Source organism: Poeciliopsis prolifica, unplaced genomic scaffold, assembly GCF_027474105.1.
Source record: "Poeciliopsis prolifica strain line A6 unplaced genomic scaffold, Auburn_PproV2 SCAFFOLD029, whole genome shotgun sequence".
Classification (NCBI taxonomy): domain Eukaryota; kingdom Metazoa; phylum Chordata; class Actinopteri; order Cyprinodontiformes; family Poeciliidae; genus Poeciliopsis; species Poeciliopsis prolifica.
The window spans coordinates 2,871,530-2,889,061 of record NW_026562404.1 but is presented as its reverse complement, the minus strand read 5'-3'; positions in this window follow the sequence as shown (position 1 = coordinate 2,889,061).

The following is a 17,532-nucleotide window of genomic DNA, read 5'->3' as shown; positions in this document are numbered from 1 at the left end:
GATTAGCTTAGCATTGGAGCAATTTGTGAACGTGACGAAAGCACTTGATCACTTCCTTTATCTGAATATTCTACGAGTTTAAAACGAAAAGCGACAGATGTATGCAGGAATCCTTTTACTAGAATGTAAATATTTGTACCTTTTTAAAAATATTGTAAACACGGAGGTGTTTGTAAGAATGAAAGTGTCAAACAGGGGAAACAGGGTTTTATTGGAATTAAGTTATCATTATTACACAGCTTCAATCTGTGTAATATTAGCGAGATCTTTCTAAATAGATCTCGCTAACAAGATCTATTTAGAAAGGTTTAGTGCAAAAAAGAGTGTAATTACACTAAAATATTTTAAAGCGTGATCTTCGATGAAATAAAACACATGAAACTCCCATTTATCATAAATCTGCTGAGGAAATGAGCAGTAAATGACGCAGCATCGATGTGCACATTACCACAAGGCAGGACGAATTTATGGGTAGCACAGATAAACAGAACACCGGCTCCCTGGGTTAGTTAGTTAGTTAGTTAGTTAGTTAGTTAGTTAGTTAGTTAGTTAGTTAGTTAGTTAGTTAGTTAGTTAGTTAGTTAGTTAGTTAGTTTGTTTGTTTGTTTGTTTGTTTGTTTGTAAGTCGGGTCAAAGCTCCATCATGCAAACACAACTTTAGTCGGTCAATTTCATCTGCTGGATATATTTTTGAAGCGAGAGCTTCAGAGTGTATCCCACCTCTCGCCCGGTTTCTGTTCCAAGGACCAGCATGTTCTCCACATCTGAACATCTCTAGTTTGAGCAGTCAATGCACAACACCTTGAAAAATGGCTCCTCGTCTTTGTTTTCTTTCATGGCAGCTGTAGCCAGCAGAACTATGGGTCCGGTCGCCTCACAGTGTCAGGAGAATTTACTCCACCAAAGTGGGACTTTTTGTTTTATTGAGACTAAAGTTAGTTTCTAATCTTCAGCTGTGATCACTGCAAGCGAACCTGATCAGGGGCAATCTGATGTTCCTTCTACGCTGACATGCCCAGACAAACAGCACAACGAATCCCTGCTTTACCTACTGGGTCTCTCTGACTTGGATAATAATAATTTATTGTTTCACATTCGGACGATAAAACGTAAACACTGACAGCCATGGATCGGCTTGAATATCCAGGCTGGAATCTGCATGTTTCGCTCACAAACCCATCATGAGCTCAAGCCTACTTGCTAACAAGCCTCAGCAGACTCTGTTTAAAGTATTTTACGTGACCCACATGATGTTCTGGATAAATATAATCCTATAAAATATTCAAAAGTCTGAATCTGCCCTCAGATGATCAAGATGCAGAAGGAAAAATGTTAGGGGTTTTTTATTCATTTTTGTCAGCAGCCCAATTTTATGTGTTTAAAATCATACAAAGTGAGCAAGATGAGATGTTTGACACTGTTTCATTCTTACAACCACAAATATGAACTCAGCTGTAACAGAATAAAATAATAAAACAATAAAAACAGGGAATCCTGAAAAGCTACATGGCGAATGTCCTGACTTTCTAATTTATGGCTTTATTTTGTACTTCTACGTGAGAAATCGGACTCCTCGTCTTTTCTCATTTCTTTTTGTACACCTGGACAGCAGAGAGCGGCAGGGAGAGAGGCGTCCCTTCTCCCCTCTTTGTGACTCAACATATTAAAGCTGTGCCGGGACGGATCCAGGGACGAGGAAGGAGGACGACAGAGGACGAATGTGGCGTAGCACAGCGCTGCGGAATCACTTCCAGTCCTACACAAAGCCCTGCCTGCACTCGGAACCTCATGACTAATGGATGAGATTCGCTCTCAGCTCCTGCAGCTCGAACGGTCCAAAGTTTTCACCACAGAGGACGAGGAGCCCCGTTGTACTCATCAGCCTTGATCGGTCGCTCTCTCTCATACATATTCATCAGTAAACCTCGCGTGTTCATGTAAAAAACGAGAATTTTAAAAATTTGGCAGACCTTCGAGTTTACATAGTTTATCGATTTACATTTAAGGGAGTGACGGTTGCTTCATATTAGGTCTGACAAACATTTTTTTGAAGCAGAAGCAAAAAAACAAAAACAAAAAAAAAAGAGTCAATTCATCGTTTTGTTGCATCGCAGCCAAACATTTCTGCATGAGGTTGGGCCATGCTGTGCTAAAAATCGGGATCTTGATGTTCCCTCTGTCGGCCCAACATTTCTACTTCTTGTAAACAGTATGTTCTTCTGCATGCACTTTGACCTTAACGTACAGTTTGTTCTTATTTTCACATTGTTTTACTTCATGGTGTGAGTATCCATGCTTAACACATGGACTTCCCCACAATGAGACAAAAAGACATGTCTGTTCTATTCTGTTCTTTAAGTTTTTTAGTTTTTATTTGAAAATAATAGAAATTTCATCCTTTTCCTTCTGGACAGGTATGTCTTCCAAATCGGATTTATTGCTGTGACATGAAAAAACGTGAAAAAGTTTAACCCCCTAGTCCAAATATGAGTCTGATCCCGCAACACAAACGCCTGTCGGTCAATATGTTCAATTATTTGTGCAGTGGACACACACACACAAACTCTCATTTTCTACCAAGTCAAACACCGACCACGAGAGACGGCATCAGTAACAGGAAGATCTGCAGTTTCCACTCTGTTGCCCACCTGAGGGTAATGACGCACAGCTCAGCCTGAAGGCTCCTGCCATCTGCTCCGGCTCTTTGTGGCTGTGATTTCGCTTTGACAGCAGCTTATTTCCACCATATATTCTCGGGATAACTATCCACCTCCAGGATTCCCACTCCTTTGCTTCCGTCAACGTGAGGCGCATTTCATAATGCAGGCTGCAGCTCTGAGGACGTTCCTGCAAAAGAAACTGAAGAAAAAATGTATGTTTCCAAGAGTTGTTTTTTTTGTGTGTGTGTCATGAAAGAAGGGGGGAAAAATCTGTAGTTTTTTTTTTATTATTATTATCATTATTTCTAGATGGGAGATACTAACTTAATCACTCGAGCCTCAGAGCCAGATTGAGGGAATGCCAGCAGGCCTCAAGTATGTGACATGGTGACTAAAAAAAGGCTGAGCGCGTCCTGTTGCTGCAGGACCGACATAAATTTAGACAATGTTTAGAAAAGATCCCCTTACAAAAATAACACCCTGCTGAAGAAATACATTATCCACAACTCTCTTAAAAAAAAAAACTAACTTTATCCTGCTTTTATTATTATCTCTACATTTTGACTCCAAATTGACACATTTTTCTTTCAGATTAAGCGGAAATAAAGCTGAAACTCCCCAAAGGCTTCTATTTTTGTTCCACAGCCTGAAGGAGGAATCCTAAAAAGCTGAACTTTAAAGTAATGTTAGCCCACACACACACACACTCACCTCCACCCATCCACCACTTCACCCCCAGCTAGAGAGGCAGAGGAGGGAAAAGACTGATGCAGAGCCAGCAGCAGCAGCCGCAGCTCCGGCATTGATTAATGAAACAGACCCCGAGCTCTCAAGTTCAAAGCTGTATTTATTACTCGGCTCTCCTCTCAGCAGATGATGGAGTCTGCAAAAGCCTAAACTCGGTCACAGAGAGGAAGAGAGAGAGAGAGAGAGGCAGACCGTACTATGCTTGTGTGACTCATTTCCCTTGATTGAAACCGATCAACTCCTTCTGACGTTTACGCGCTGTAAAAACCAGCAGTTCAGATCCTCGCAGCACGTCATATCTGACTGAAAGGTGGGCTTCGTTTTTGTTTTTTTGTGGAATTTGACCTCGGATAAATAATTGGAGCGCCGGAGCATCCTGCTGATCGGCAGGAATCTGCTGAGTGACTCAACGCTCTCAGCTGGGGCTCTCAGAGCAGACATCCATCACGCCGGCCGCTGTAGTAGCCTGTCGGCTGCCGGGCCGCCTGCTCTGACAGAGTGAGTCTGGGAAGGAAGCCACGCTGCTGCTGCTGGGGGGGGAGAATATTAATAAATAAAGCAGAATTTTGATGCAGCACGCAGAGTCATGTTTTCAAACCCAAAAAAAGCAGCTCATCTCATGATGACTAATGTCAGACCTATAAAATTGGACTCATACCTGGACTGCTAAGAATGTAAACAAACAATAACCTCAAAATGTCTAATAAGATTTTTATTTAGCAACATAAAATTGCTGTAATTTTGCATTCGAATCATCAAACCAGACAATCTGCATGGGATTGACGCTCCTTTAAAGAGCAACAGACGTTGCATGCATCAGACATAAAATTAAAAAAAATATTCTATCATATTATACTCAACAACCCACTCCAGCAACAACCCACTCCAGATGACCAGTTGTCAACCCACTCCAGATGACCAGTTGTCATCTGGTCAGTGACAACTTGGTTTGTTACTACAGTGGTAATAGACTAACTGCAAATGTGCATGCTTTTGTTTGTTTGTTTGTTTGTTTCTTTATCTTAGCACACCTGTGTATAGCTGAACCCATACAATATTCAAAAGAGCCGCCCGCTGAAAGACATGACGTCCATCTCGCCCTGTTGGATTTTAGAACTGGTTCTTCTTGCAGCACAATATGCCAATCCAATATGCAGCATGGCAGTGAGTGAAAAGTTAGCTCGGGTCCAACGTAACACTTGGATGAATCTAAAGAAAACCATTTTTGAATACCATCCAAAGCTTCACACAAAGCAGAGGAGCAAGACGACGCTCAGAGCATTTCCGTGCACCGGTGTTCTGACGTTGATGAGCCTTACAGTGTGGCGTCACGCCACACTGTAAGTGACAGGTGACGCAGCAGCAGCACGCTTTTGCACCAACACACCGGTGGCTGATGGCTGTTTGCGAGCTGATCTTGTGAGCTCGTGGTAAAAGCATAAACAGCCACACACAGAGAAGCGTACTCATTTTTCCACTGTCTGATCAGAAAGGTGGCACCGGCTCGGGCTTTTTTACCTGAACGCAGGTGCTGTTGCCTCGGTAACGGTGGATGATACTTCCTGAATGAATCATTAACTGACTGTCCATTCACTCTGCGCCTCGGGGTCAGGTCTTGACCTCCTCCACATCCCTTGATGAATCTGTGCGGCGGGAAACCGTTAAGCCCTCGCAGTTGCAAAATGCTTTTTTCTACTTTTTTTTTTTTTTTTGCCAACTTTAATTTCAGCCAATCTCTCAGCTCTGACTGAAACACCCGGATCCTCCTGCCCTGCACTCAAAATTAGAGGGCAGCTGTCCCAGGATTATCTTGTCGTGGGACGAATTCCTGAAATGTTTCCGGACGGATTTACCAGCAGGGTGACGCGAGGCGGGGAAATCCTGGGAGCCACTTATTCGACTCAGCGTACAAAAATATAATTTAGAAACGTGTCACTGGGAGGCATGCAGGTTTAGCTTGTTTGTGTTATGAAATGAATCTGCCAAAGGGAGGACGTTACGCTTTACCTCCTGCACTGCTGCATCTTTTAAAAAATCTAATTTTAGCATGGCTCATCTGAGGGTCAGAGGTTAAAAGTTAAGAGCTGTGAAAAAGTATTTGCCCGCTTAAGGATTTGTGCTATCTTTGTCACCTTTAAATGTTCCAGAAAATCAGATATATTTCATGTCAGATGTCGAGAAACCGAGTAAAAATGAAATGTTTCTCAAATGATGATTTCAAATACATAAGAAAAAGGTTTTGAGCCTGAAGCTCAACTTGTCTCTCTGTAGAGAAAAAAAAAAGGCATCTTGTTAAGTGAATTCCTGCAAATAAATATATTTTTAGTGAAGGCTAAACTTTATTTCACAAGCAACATCCAGGCCTGGTTGCTGCCTGATGCCTGCAATAAAGAATTTCCTTTAAAACAGCCTGTCAACAAGACGAAGGTTAAAAACTCAAACAGTAACACATCAAGCTCTCAACTAAAGAAATTCAGCTACGGATAATAAACACAATCATTGCTGTCTTTCAGTCTTAGAATGGTTCTAACAGTTAAAGCTCCACATGCCTGACTTGTCTCCATTATGCTGTTTGTGATTCAATAATAACAAAACCAGCATCCACAGAAAGGATAAAACCTTGATGATTGCTACAACATGCCGACAGTCAGACATGGTGGTCTGGGGCTGCTTCGCTGTTTCATGACCGGGACTGCCTGCCATAATTGGTGGGACCAGTAAATGCTCCTCTCTACCAGAAAGTATTGACCATCAGTTTGTGACCTCTGTACCAAACGTGCAGCAAAAATGTGCTTCATTACTTGAAGCAGACCAGAAAGTTTGTTAATAAGATGAAGCTTTTGGAGCGGCTCAGTCAAAGTCTTGACTGGTTGACTGATCAAAGTTCTGTGTGTGTGTGTGTGAGTCCCCATGGAGTCAGTAATAGAGCCACAATAAGAAGTGTGACAGTCTATTTTGAAAAGTATCCCAGTGAGCTGCACTGTATCCTCTATGGAAAATACATCCACACCTCTTCCCAAGGACTGTCAGACCCACACAGGACCTACATCTCTTCTAGGTAGAGATGCGTCACTATTCTCTGAGATATTTAATTTTTTCTAGTAATATTACTCATTGACCTCACATGTAAACAAGTATTCTACTTCGTAGCACCAACGGAAAGATGCCTAATTTATCTCACTCCACGTTATATGCTCCAACGGAGGTGACTGCTTGAGGCTGACATCACTGCAGGACTACAGATGAATCCAACCGCCTCACTGGGGAAAAGGTGTGCTTACTCACCTCCAAGCAGAGGTGACAGTCGGGCACGAATTACCATTCTCATTCTCCCCCCTCTGACATCGCAGCTCATAGCCTGCAGCCACACATTTTAAAAACGGGAGACGAGGCAGGAGAGGAGCGGGAGAGAGAGGGAACACAGCGGGGAGCGTGAGTGAGCGCTGGATGTTTGTGTTGCTCAGATAGATTTTGTGCTGAGAGAAAACAGATTTGAAATAATTATATATATATATATATATATATATATATATATATATATATATATATATATATATATATATATATATATATATATATATATATATATATATATATATATATATATATATATATATATATATATATATATATGTAAAAAAAAAAAAAGCAAGGATGGGAGAGGTAGAAAAGAAGGGATGATAGGAGAGATGATGTCAGAGGATTTAAAAATCGATGATTAAAAGGTCACTAGAAACCACAGATGAATGCCTGGCTAAATGCAACTTTTGGCAAATGGGAAACCAAAACTGGCCTCTAATTGATCGCAGAGAGAGACAAGAAGAGCTGGACTTAAAGCTTTGAGAGACGTTTTCACTGAGAAACACTTCATAAATTTATTTTTACAAATATAGATTTTCTGGGTTGACAAAATGTCCCACTGTGCAGTTAGAACTGTGTACTATAGCTCATCTGTAGGTGTTTAAACTTTTAGTTTGTATTTCTTTATAGCTCATTTCCTTAGATTGTGCCATTTTAGTTTTTTATTGTCTTAGTCCATTTATCTCATTATTTGAACAGTCTCAGTTGGTGTCTCTTTTTGTTTATTGTTCCTGTTAGCTTCAAGTTTTTCTCTTTCATTTATGGTGTTCCTGTATTTTTACTTTCTTGGGCTTCTCGGCTCTCAGCTTTGATATTTTTGGTCCTCTCTTTGCCTGCCATTCTGCTCTCCTTCCCACCTGTTTTCCATTTCATAAGTCGCTCTGCCTGCTGTCTCCCTAGTGTCCCCACTCACCTGTGATTAAGTCACGGCCACCTCTTCATCTGTATTTAAACCCTTCCTTCTGCATTGTTCCTCACTGGCTTCTTCCTTGATTCTCAGTCATCTACTCTTCATTAACCTCTGATATTTATCTTGGCAGTTCTTGCTGCTGACCAGTTTTATTTTGTAAATTCAACAAGTAGCCATGCATTCAATGGGGATCCGGAAGTTTTGTCTGTCTTAAACTAGCATAATATGAAAATAGCAGTCACTAGAAGGCTTAGAGTATTTATTATTTAGTGCTGCAGGATAAATTGTTAACATATTTGTAAAAGATGACCTTCAGTGCTCACTGTTGAGATTTTTAATGTGGTGTGGCCTGCCTGTGAATCAAGAGTCTTCCCAAACTGTTTGGAGAAACAATAGATGAACTGAAAGCTTGGTGCAGCTTCTGAGGCGATGTCGACATTGGCTCAAACCTTGGAGGATGAGGGTTGGCTTTCCAAGATCTGTGTGTTTGTACCTTCTTAAATAGATGTGATCATCAAATAATTTCTATACTGAAAAATGAGGACCTTCTAACAGCACGGACCGGTTTCTATCTTCACCAAATAGAATTGGAAATCAGAAGGATACTTGTGTAAAATGACTGGGGTTCCAGTACCTGATTAGTAGCACCAATAATTGCCCCATTATGAAAAATTACCAATCAAAGCCAATCCATGATTTAACTGTGATTCCCAGACGGGCTGAAAATAAGTGGGAGTCCCCCAGAAGGAGGGCTGGGGTTCGGGAAGGCCTGGAGGTGTCTGCATCACATCAGGGATGCTAGGCTTTCCTACTTATCAAATACATTTAATCAACAGAGAGTACAGTGAGCCATCCAAGATAATCACTCATTGCATTACTGGCCTTTTAACTGGGACGAGATTCTGACTTGTGTGTGTGGGGTGGGGAGGAAAAGCACAAGCTCAACAAAATCTGTAATGAATAAAGGTAATTAACCAAACGGATGCATCGGGAGCAGCTTGCACAGTGCTGATGAGTTGATTCTACAGAGCTCAGCTGCAAACTTTATGTTTAGCTGCATAAAAGTCCTCTGAAACAGCAGACCGACTGCGTGCGTTTGGTTGCTCTCTGTCTGGGGTAGTGACCTGATGAAGCAGTTATCACTAATTTCAGTTAATAGCCGGGTAACAGCTTGATTACGAACAGCTTGAAAGAAAACGGGGCAAAGGAACCAGTGCTGTGGTATCACCAGTCTGACTGGAGACCCTCAGATATACATGTGATTGACCTTAATAATGAAAATATCCTGTCCCAAGAACGTATTTCAGCAAATCAGCAGCTGGAAGAGGGTTAGGAAGAGGGGAATATTTCTGCTCTAAGTAGATCTAAACATATAGATAAGAGAGAGGGTAAAAGTGATTTAGCGTGTGTGTTTTTTTTGTGTGTTTTTTTAAACCCCTTTTAATTCCATATAACCCACTTACCATTAAGGGTAATGAAGGAGCAAACTACTGACTTCCTCCTGTCTGGACATCAGGTTTTCCTGCACAAGAAAGATCAGGATCACAGATTTGAATCACAGACATGCCTCAGCCCTGTTATAGTGGGTGGGCTGCACGTCTTTTTCTACCTCTGTTATTAACTCCATCCACTGTGTGGGTGAACACATGCTGATGATGAGCTTGCACCAAATAGTAGAGATCAATTTGACTGAAAGGTTTGTTGAGTGATTACACATTGGGTTCAAAACCAGTCCTTAATCATCTTTGCAAGTAAGCTAATTGCCATCATAACATGTTTCTACCACAGTTTTACATCATCTCTATTTTTATGCCCATTTTTCCCCAAACTGCTGCCAGTCTGAAACTAACCCATAAAGAATTTAGTGATGCTTTAAAAGTTTAAGCACAATGTTATATTGTTGTCTTTGCACAGATTTACATTATTTTACCTCCCTTTAATACTTTTGAATTTTTTAAAATCATTCCCCGGCTTCATTACTTGGCATTTTCTGGTGTGTAACGGAGATGTTGTCCATCGGATGAGTTGGAAGTAAATTCAGACCCTCCTGGAAAAACTTTCCTTCACCATTTTGATTTGACAGCCTTCCATTTAGTCATATTTCTGTTTGATCAGGAGTGATTATCACTTGTGTGTGAGTCGAATGAGCTGCAAAAGCATCAGAACCTAAATAAATTGGAAAACTATGTTTTCCGATTTACTAGACATTCATCATACTATTATTTTGACTGTTTGTCTACATACTTCATGAAAATATACAACTATATGGTATAGCTAAACCTATACCAATTTGCTAAGCACATGGGCTTTATGGGTAAAAAGTGGAAATACAAAGTGACAATGGCTACAAAATTAAAGAATCGGCTTGCAAGTAGATCTGTATTTATGTGGCGTAGTGGCTTAGCAACTCTCCAGTAGTAAAGCTATGAATATCTTCAAGAGTTAAAGAGCTTCTTTGCTATAAAGATATTTTTGGTACATTGTAAAAACTGGTGTACAGATATGCAGTTGCTCCCACCCACTAATTTAGATTCAAACAGTCCTGACTTTACGAAGTCCAACTTGTCTAATTTCATCAGCTGCCGTGGACGAGGCGTTTAATTTTCTCTGCTCATAAAGTGAGACTCCACGGAGCCAGGAGGACCTGCCCTTCACTGATAACTGATTGGACATATTGTGACAGCCATGATGGTCCCCCCTCCCCAAACACTCTGAGGCAATAAAGCCGAGGAGGTGAGAGCGTGTCGCTCGCCTGACCCGCAGTGTGAACCCTCCCAACAGCGTGTCAGAGGTGACCTTCTGTGGGGTTCAAGGGGCAAGCTCCTAAAAACAAAAACATCAAACTCGTGGCTCCACGTACACACACACACACACACACACACACACACACACACACACACACACACACACACACACACACACACACACACACACACCTCCGAGCCCTCTGAAATCTGTTCTGAGATCTAAAAGCAAATCAAAATGCTTAACATCATATTCCAGTGATTTAACTAAATATGGATCTGCCTTGAGATGTTGACAGACAGCCTAATCTGCAGGATCCTTGAGGCTTGATGAAGATGAAGAGGACTGAAGCATCCTCTGAGGGTTATTGAGCTCCATCTGTCTGATTCCCACTCACTCTGGCTTTGTGCTCAATATGTCCTGCTTTTAGTAGTAATTCTGTCTGAAAGGAATCAGAAAACATTGTTAGCAATTCCAATGTTGTCTATAATGTTATTGAGAATACATTAAGAAGGATTTCTATGGAAAATTGTGTGAACTGGATGGCAACAGTGCATCACTGCAGCACTTTGTGTGGTTTCAGCACCAAGTGGCCTTTAAAGAAATTCATTTCAAATTACTTGATGGCATCACAAACTTCTGAAGTCGGGCTAAATTTTCTCTGCTAAAGCATTTTGACCTATAATTATTTCCTTAGAAATGACTTAAGATCAGCTGTATAAGAAATGTGTGGTTCAACAACTATAAATGTCTTCCAAAAATTAGGAATCATAAACTTATCAGAAGGCAAAGAGTAAAATTTTATAAAGAAGGCCAATGAAAATGTACAGCTATAATCCTCTGATATAACTTACAGTATCTACTTTTATATGTAATCATTAAATACAGAGACTTCTTTCATAAGTCATCTGTGTCTTCGTAAAAAATGCTCATTAATGGTTTGATTTTCACACATCATTAACACAATATTGTTTATATGGCAGACATTAGAAACTCATTGTATGACGCTTTATGGATTTTGTTTTTAGAAAATGATTTCATAAGAATTAATGTCTGGAAGAATATACATTTTTACGAATATGAAATAAGATTTTTTTTAAAGAGAAAGTAATTTCTTTATGTCTCAAACTGGAGTATTGAAAGAAAGCAGGAGAGACAAAACACTGTGTGCCAAATTATTGTGCAAGTGATATTTTCTCTGATTTTCTTAAAGATTCAATGCAAATCATTGACAGTATAATTTTCCAGTCATGAGCGATTACAGTATAAATCTAATTTTATTGAACAAAGCTGCCTCTGAGAATAGTACTTTTCTCCAAAATATGACTCCACCATACTATGGAGTCATATTCGTGTTGGGACGTGGTGACCGTCCACCACCAATCCACTACTGCGTCCATCTGGACCATCCAGGGTTGCACAGCAGTCATCAGTGAACAAGTCTGTTTGAAAATTCATCTTCATGTACAGCTGGGCCCACTGCGACCGTTCTGCTGGTGAGCACTGGGTAGGGGTCCAATATTAGGTTCATGGAGGTTTCAGAGGCACCAGCAGCATCTAATAACTGTTTGCTGCTTTATAAGGACATTTAAACAGCTGCTCTCTTAATTCGATGAATTTGTCTGACAGAAACTTTTCTCATTATGCCTTTATCTGTACAAACCCATCTTTGTTCTGAATCAGCCACAAATCTCTTCACAGTACGATGATAACGCTTCAGTTTTTGTTAAATATCTAATGTTTTCATCCCTTTCCTACGGCACTAAACTATCTGATGACTTTCGTCAGCAAAGAGATCCTTTCTCTTTCCCATATTGCTTGAAACTTGTGGCCTGCTTAATCATGCGGAAAATCCACCTTAAGTAGATTTCCTTTAAATGAGCTCACCAGACAAACTAATCAACCCAGCTCTCTGAAATTAATTAATTCAAAGAGCCCTGACACACAATACCATCTATAAGTTTAACAGCACAACAAAAATCTTTATGACACTTTAATCCAATTTGCATAATAATTTGGATCATGGTGTACAGTATTTTACAGCCTGGTGTGCAGTGCTCACAACAGCTTTGATTCTCGTGATAAAAGCAGAGTCGGTTCTTTCCACGCTCTGTTTGCCGCCAACCACCCGCGGTAAGTGCTGCTCGCTTTAATGTTTCCGATAAAGTGATTGCTACCGTCAGTCACTGAAAATTACTTAAAATGAGGAAAAACAAAACTGAGATGTAAGGATGTTTGGAGTAATCTTTGCAGCAAATGGGAATTTCTAACCTTCACCCATCATAGTAACATGGTTTTAATGTTGTTTTCTTGTGTTGTTTGATAAGTTGCACCATTGTCATTTTATTTTAAACAAAAAATAACAACTGTTCTCACCACTTTAAATGGTATTTGTGAAATACTATGGTACTATTCCATGTGAAACCATAAAATAGCATATGCTATGCCATGTTTGGCTACACTACAACATGCTATACTACATTGTAAAATACTACATACTCTATCATACTACACCACACATGAAACAGTCCTGCTTCTCCAAAAACTTTGAACGTTTTCTGCACGTCAGTAAAAGTGAATCAACTGTGTGAAACCCTCTTCTTTGATTCACAAAGCATAAACATATTGATCTTCTATACAAGTTTGTGCCTTGTAAGGTCTGGGGATTTTGTAGGGTAAGGATGCCAGTCCATCACAGAGGAGCACAGAGACACAAAACAGACATCCATGCATGCACATGTCAGTACACTTCATATTTTAGTTCTTCTGAGGGGAAGATGCATTTATTTTCCTTTCGGCATGAAACATTTAAAGGATAAGGAGCTTTAGCAGGTATTTTTACCCACCTGAAACTATCATCTAATACAGTAAAGTTAGTAGTATTGTGTTTTGACCCTTATGAGATGTGAATTAATTTGATAAAATACATTTTTTGTGTTAAAAAAAGGGGGGGAAAAGTCTCTTCACCTTGTGTAAATAATTTGTGCATTCAATTTGTACAAATATAAGGGCTTTAAACATCTTTTTTTTTACAGTACAGAGAGATAGCACAAAGAGAAGACAATAATACATCGACATTCATGGCAATCCTACACGGCTGTTGTGATTACTCGCTGACGTCTCACACCTTTCCACCAAACCTTTTTACTGCTCGGCTTTGTTCCCCAAAGACACGACAATGGCCACTATCTGTTCCCTGGAGTGCCAGACATCTGTGAGAGAAGGAAATGTTCGCTTTCCCTCCACCACTTCATGTGTTGCCAAGCTGGGAACAAATAAAGCCCTGTTCTTCAGTCCTGCTGCTGCTCTGAAGTCAATAGACTCTTCTTGTTTATAGACTCATCACTTAATTGTGGTCATTCTCTGCTGTTTACTTGTGGTGATTGCAGCGGTCTGGCCAGTGGAGAGAGATAACGTTCACTCCTGGACACGTCCGAGGGTTATGAAGGTCATCTCTCTGTTATCTCAAATTGTTGCTGTTTTCCAGTTGAGGTAAATGATGCTTTACACTGTTGTAAAATGACGGACGTGCCAAATAAATTAGCTTGAATTCACAACAAGACTTTCCTCATGATGCTCTTTTTGAGTGGCTTTCTGAGGTGTAACAGCCTCAAACAAAGCTACTTTAGCTCGAGTGGAGTGTATGCTAACATTGTTCAGTGTGATGCAGATTTAGAAATGTATGCGCCGAAGTAACTGTGATTACTTGGCATCTTCTCCTTGGGGGTGCTGTCTGTTTTGGAGGGTGTTGATTAGAAACTAGCTCCCAATTTTCAATTCAGGAAGACGCTATTCTCACTTTGGTATGCACGTGTTGCAGCTGTGTTACAGTGGGAAGGGTTGCTGGAAATTATCATCCATTTTTGTTGTTTTTTATTTTTATTTTATTTTTTTTTAACCTTCCTTAAGAGTTTCAGCTTCTGTATTTCCTGTACGGCTCTCCAGTGGTTTTCAATATAGACGGATGTTGCTTCTGCTTTTTTGTCACATTTACATGTTGCAGAGCATTAAACACATTTTAATATCAGACAGATGTGGTTTGGGTGAACACTAAATCTGTTTCTTAATGGTTTATTAAGAAAAGATCACAAAGTCACAGATCAGCATTTCCAGATATAGAGCAGATGTCAGGGATTCTCCCACTGCTGCATGGAGACAAAGCAGGTGCATGATGACATATTCAGCTCCAAATTACAGTCGCACTTCATATCTTTTAATTACATCCACAGTTTCAGATTTAAAATGTTGCTGTTTCCTGACCCTCCTCCACTGCAGAATGCTGTTTAATGCAGTCAGGCACTTTGCAGTGTAACAATCACTGAATCGTATTGGAGGAGGCGTTTGGCCCCGGCCCTTGGTCTCAGTTTAGCCGTCTGTGCTAAAGAGGCTGCATGCTCCCACAATAACACCACTGACGTCACTGGCCAACATCGGACTTGTGATGCCTTCAGGCTCGAATGCCAAGCTCGGAATTCGGGCTGCATGTATATTTAGCTTGAAATGAATGGGGCTGACAAAATAAGACAAGTGGATTGTTTTTGAGCTGCAGTTGGGGAAACAAACGAAACCCAGAATAATGAAAGGATAAAAGAATAAACAAATCTTATCTCGGGAATCGTCTGTGAAACACAAGTTAATGTTCAAAGTTTACTGCACATTGGTTTAAGTATTGTCAGTTTAAGTTGACACTTTGATACATATTTTTAATTTCCCAGGCGCAGACTTTGGTAAAAATATAAACTGTGCCCTGGAATTGCTCTTCTATATGTGTGTGTGTGTGTGTGTGTGTGTGTGTGTGTGTGTGTGTGTGTGGGGGTGTGTGTGTGTGTGTGTGCGTGTGTGTGTGTGTGTGTGTGTGTGCACGTATGTGTGAATGATTGTGGTCTCATAGGAGAAACTAATACTGCTGCATGGAGCAATACATTAATCAATAAAGTTTCTGTCAAACAGAAACAACACATGAGGAGTGTTGTGAAGTGAAGCACCTTCATTAAAGTTGAGTTTATCCACGTTTAAGCTATAATATTTTCGGTTTAAATATCATTCGTGAGTTTTTGCATTAGCAATATGATTTCAGCTAAAGACAAAAGACTAGAGAACTTTTATCATCCAAACAAACAAGAGGAAGTTTCTTCATCTGCTCCCGTGCTTTATGGGTTTTACTGCATGTTGCATCATTGCACGACCAGTCAGACAGACAGATGACAGCTGGTAATTTTCTCAGTCATTTTAGTGAACATCTGCAAGAAAACACGCTCTTGCATGAACATGCTTTATTTTGACCATGGAAATTTCTGTTAGAGCAACCGTGTGAACATTACAGGGACGTCAACAGATACCCGTTAGATTGTTACACTTGTTTAAAACAATGATCAATAATTATCACTGCATGAGAAATACAAAAAAAAAACTGCTGTAAGGCATTGTCAGCTGGCTTGGAACAGTTTGAGGTGAAAATGTGTGATTTCCTGTTGACATGAAACAACGTCCTTAAAACAACTTCATCTTATTATAATAAGATGAAGTTGTTTTAAGGACATAACAATTAATTTTATGAGATCCAACTCATTCTGTTGTTTAAAAGACAAATAAGAACAAGCCCACTGACCTGAAACACACATTTTATGGACTTAATGTGGATATTTGATATCAATCCATGTCACATTTGTTAAACATGTAACCACCCAAAATGCTGACCTTTTGTATATATCTCACAGTTATAACGGCATAAAATTTCCACTACATTTGTTACAGTTTGATATGGAAATGTGTCATCTTTGGCAGTTTTTTCTTTAAGTTGTCAGCTTTGCTGCTTTGTTATTTTTCGGGCGATTTTGTTTTTGGGTCTTTTTGTATCTTGTGACTCAGTTCTCATCTCATTTATTGTCCAGTCATTTCTTCTTCTTGTGTTACTTTTTACTTTTCTGTTTTCTCTGCTATCACACTTTAGTAACTCAGTATAAGAAATTTGGTTATGTTCAATAAAAGTCTTGATTAATTTATTTAACCAGTTAGTGAGTTGTCGTTTGAAACAATTTTGAAGTTATTTGCTATATCTGTAGATACAGGCAACTGATGAAATTCCAAGCCTTTAGATAGGCTACATTCTTCTGTCTCTGGTTTTTATCTTGTTTATGTCTTTGTGGAAAAAGAAACCGTTGCAACATGAATTTCGTCTTTCTCACAGATCTCAATATTGGTGCAGTTAAATTAAATTTGTTTGAAGGCACATTTTTATAGATTTTGACAGTTTAATGACTGACAGAGTTGCCAACCCTCACTATTCAGGAATGGACCTCAACATTTTCCTGTCAGTATTTGAGGTTTTTGATTTTACACCATGCAACCAGAGGATTGCATGATGTACTACTACTTTGCAGCAGGTCAATGATGGCAACGTTAAAATGGATAATAAAAAAGCCAGATGAAGGCCACTGACACTAAAATTCGAGATGATTATGCTGAGGCCAAAATTCCTCCAGTCACCTTAAAGAGTCATTGCCAGTTTTACATACGCTACACTGAACCTCATGCTTTTAGTTACTTTTTTATTATCATTAATAATATGACCTGTTTTATGATCCATACACCAGAAGGTTGCAAAAAAGCAGCAATTGGACAAATTTATTGGGGGAACATTTTATTTTTTGTACACAAAACAAATTTAAAATTTTCCATTTAAACTCAGCGATTTTTATTGGTTACTATGTTTCAGTTTTGTGGAATCAGTGAAAGGTAAAGTAAGTACAATTCAGATGGATTTTCCAGGAAAAGATGGGGAATTATTTATTACTGTAAGTCTTTATTTAAGTTACATATTTTCTCTCCTTACCTTTGTTTAACAATTAGATATTCAATTGAACTTTAGCCACTCTAACGATGATGCAAACCGTGGTGATTAGTTTGTGCGGACACGTCAGTGTGATTTCCGACAGTCCGAGAACGCAGCCGGCAGAAAACTGCGAGAGAATCAGTGATTGAAGAGAGAGCAGAGCGGCGGCAGCGACGACGGCCATCTTAGAGCTACCGTGGTAACCGACACTCATCTCCTGGACTTTATTTTTATTTTCCCTATTCAGCGCTCCAGCCTGAACCCCTGGCTTCCCCCGC